Source organism: Bidens hawaiensis, unplaced genomic scaffold (genome assembly GCF_021521415.1).
Source record: "Bidens hawaiensis isolate Kalapana, Puna unplaced genomic scaffold, B.hawaiensis_p1.1 tig00021335_1, whole genome shotgun sequence".
In the NCBI taxonomy this organism is placed as follows: Eukaryota; Viridiplantae; Streptophyta; class Magnoliopsida; order Asterales; family Asteraceae; genus Bidens; species Bidens hawaiensis.
The window spans coordinates 352,058-355,964 of NW_027493302.1; positions in this window are offsets into that span (position 1 = coordinate 352,058).

Here is a 3,907-nt window from a genome sequence, read left to right on the forward strand (position 1 = left end):
GTCAAATCGGATTGGTTAACGGGAATAATCGATTACGAGGATTGTGGTGTTGAAATCGCGAGGTGATTACGAGGATTTTGATAGGGTGATTGTGTGTTTTGGTTGAGTAATGAGAAAGTATTACAGATTTGCATATTTATGAGTTTCTGGGTTTGATCTTCAAAATTTCTGGAAAAAATTGTTTGAAGATTTGAAGATGAACGTAATTCGTTATCATCTGTATGGTGATTCGCTATATGTTTATCTGTGATTCGTTATCAATTTTGCTACTTCGCTACCTAGTTCGTTAGCCAATTCGTGTGAGTTATTGGTTCGTGTTATCTAGTTCGCTATCTAGATTAACTGATTTGTGTGACACGTGTTCTTCTTGGAATTTGTGTCCTAACAACCTTTTCCACGTGGCATAAGGTGTCAGAGTTTTTACAAACGGTTGTAACAACCTGATTCGCTATAGTGTGATTCGCTAATCCACTGTAGCTGATTCGCTAAGCATTTTAGTGATTCGTTAAGTTTATTTTAGTGATTCGTTACTGATTATTATCTGATTCGCTAAACTAATCCTTTGTGATTCGTTTGGTCAATTCGTTAAGTTGACTTTATGATTCTCTAAATTAATCCTTTGTGATTCGTTTGGTCAATTCGTTAAGTTGACTTGTCATTCGTTATCTGTTTCGTCATTTGGTTGATTAATCGTATTTGTGATTCGTTAACTTTCAATCTTACCTTCGTTAAGACTTGATTCGCTAAACTATTCACAGTTCGCTATAACTGTTCACTGATTCGTTAAGCTATTTCACTATTTGATTCGTTAAACACTTAAATTCTCAAAGATGGCTGGTATGTATGCATTATCGTCTCAAAACATGTTGATGCAACAGATGTTGCAACTTGATACCGAGATAGGTTCGCATTCTAAATGTCCAAGATTGATGAAGTTTAGTGACTTTGCTAAGTGGGAACCTCGGTTTCGTGCACATTTGGGATCTGTTCATCCTGATTGTTCAAACTGTCTTGATGAAGTTTATCTGGCACCAATGATTGGTGATGATACTATTGGGTATACTACTAAAGCTGTTTCTCAATACTCACAAGAAGAAAAGAAAGTTTTAGAAATCGAGATAAAAGCCTATTCTACTCTTACCATGGCTTTACCCGAGAATATCTTTCATCAAGTTGGTAGTATCAAGAGATGTGCGTCTTTATTTCAACATCTGCGTATGACAAGCATGGGAAACACAGCTGAGAGTAAGAAAGTGATGCTCAAGTTTCAGTTTCGAAACTTTAATTTATTGAAGGGAGAAACAGTTGAAGAGATGACTACAAGATTTAGTCATTTAATTGCTGAAATGGACAAGATGAAAATGGAAATTTCTGAGAGGGATAAAATTGACACTATTAAAAGTGTGCTTCCAAGTTCTTACTCAACATTTCTAATGGTCTTGAAAGAAAATGACTATTTCTTGAATGAAGACTTGACGAAACTTGAATTTTTACAAAAGATCGAAGCCAGAGAATACGATCTTAAGTGTCAAAAATCATCCAAAGAAAATCAAGATCCAGTTTTTTATGGTGGAAGTATGCCTCTTAGTTCAACGATCTCTCCAATCACTGCTTTTCTTACTCATGCTGCAAGTGAACAAGAATCAACTATGGTTAATGATCCAAAAGTTTGTTTCTACTCTGCTGGTAATTCGGGTGGTTCTGGAAGTTCAACTAATACAAATCCATTTGCTACATCACCTAGTGTTAATATGAAGGAAGCTGAGCAAAACTTTGCTTTTCTGACGGCTTTTATGTCTTCATATGAAAACTTAGTGAGTAGTAAGATTGCCACAAGTGATTTAACAGATGAGGACTATGATCAGATAGATCCAGATGATCTAGAAATCATGGATTTAAAATGGAACATGGCTATGATCGTTCGTAAAGTTAAAAGATTCATGCAGAGAACTGGAAAAGATCTTCCAGCTTTAAACAAGAAGTTGGGTTTTGACAAATTAAAAGTAAAGTGTTATAATTGTCAAGAATTTGGGCATTTCGCGAAGGAATGTGACAAACCAAGGAAAGAATACACTGGTCCTCGTGGTCTAAGTCAAAATGCTTCAACACCACGAGGAAGTGATGCTGAAAAGCAACCATCTTCTTCTACGACACAAGCAATGTTAGCAGATGGAACCGACTAGTCACAACGGTTACTATGCAATGATGTTCAAGCAAATTTGGCTAAGTTTAGGTTACATAAAGATTGTCAAGATGCAACTGGTAGTGAGATGTCTTCCGATAATGATTCTGGATCTGATTCTGACGACTCTTGCGACAAGCCTTCTGAATCAATGTTTGCTTGCATGGCCAAGATTAACGAGGTTAGTAATTCTATTTCTGCTACTTCATTTGTTAAAGCATCATGTGTTGACTGTGAATCTAACAAATCTAAGTTAGAAGCATTGAAAAATCAAAATGATAGTCTAATAAGAGAAATTGCTTCTCTTAAGGATACTTATCGACAAACTCTTGAGTCTCAAATGAGATCTCGAGAAAAGATTGATGCATTGTCGACAAGTAACCACGATCTCAAGGCTGAATTATCTGTGAAAATGACCATTAATGACCAAAAGTTTCAAGAAATATTGAAACATCGTTCAAAGATAACTGAGCTTGAGAATGAGGTTCTTGAGTTGAAGAACAAGTTGGGTAAATTTCAAAATTCTTTGTTTTTGTTGAATGAAATTATCGAAGTTTCTGGAACACAAAAGGACTCTAAAAAGGGTATAGGTTTTGTTGAAATTCCACCACCTTTTCATAATGATTATAAAATTAATCCTTTTACAAAAAAAGAAGAGGATTTGATTCAAAAAGAATCTATGGTTTCTGAAAAACCTAATTTGGTTAAACCTGAAATTGTCAAACCCCAAGTTGCTCCTCAAAAACCTCATGTGGAAAGTAAAAAGGTCTTTTTTGAAAATGTTGACAAAGTGATTATTGAAGATGTGTTTGAACCTGAGATAATACACAAGAATAAGAACATTCCTAGTTCTAATCATATTCTTTGCGAACCTCAAGAGTTTGAGGAAGCTGTGTATGGTTCATTCAAATCTCAAGTGAACAAGGAAGAAACTGTGAAAACCAAACCAGTGAGGGCAAAGAAGTCAGTTAAACCAAAGATTCTTGACGAGGACTTAATGCGTTTCATTAATCCTCCGAGTTCTAAGTCTTCCTCGGATAGAGTTTTTAAGTTAAAAGGAATGGACATAATGTTCACTGAAAAAGATATTCCAATAAGTATCATCAAACCTGAACTTATTGAGAGTGTCTTTATCAATGAAACTTAAAAAAATCAAGAACTTGAACGTGTGTATGCTCAAACAAAAACATCAGTTCAATCTGACCCATTGACGAAGGCAAAACAAATTTTAAAACAAGCTAAGAAAATTAACTTTGTGAAATCAACTGGGACTGATACACTAAAAAGTTTTTCGAACAATTCTAATTTAGATTTTTACCTAAAGAAGAAATCTGAATTATCTGATGAATTTGAAAAAAGTATGACCAAAAATGTGAGTCATCATCAACCGTCTGCATCATTCATTCCAAATACCTCGCAAAAACATCGTGTAGACATGCGAATTTGTTTCTTATGCGGTCAACAGGGTCATGTTGTGAGGAATTATAGTCAACAGAATTATCAGAATCTTCATCCTTTTATTAAGGATAAATCTAAGCCAATTCCATTAGTCAAGGAGATTTTGAAACGACCTGTGTCGTATGCTGATGATACTCATATTTTGTTCTCTAATGTGAATCCTAGGAAGGTTCTTCATGTTAATGAGACACATGGTCAAGTGAAACCAAAATTCGTTCCAACTGAACCTATATTCCAGAACAAGAATTCAAACATTGTTCAGGCAGC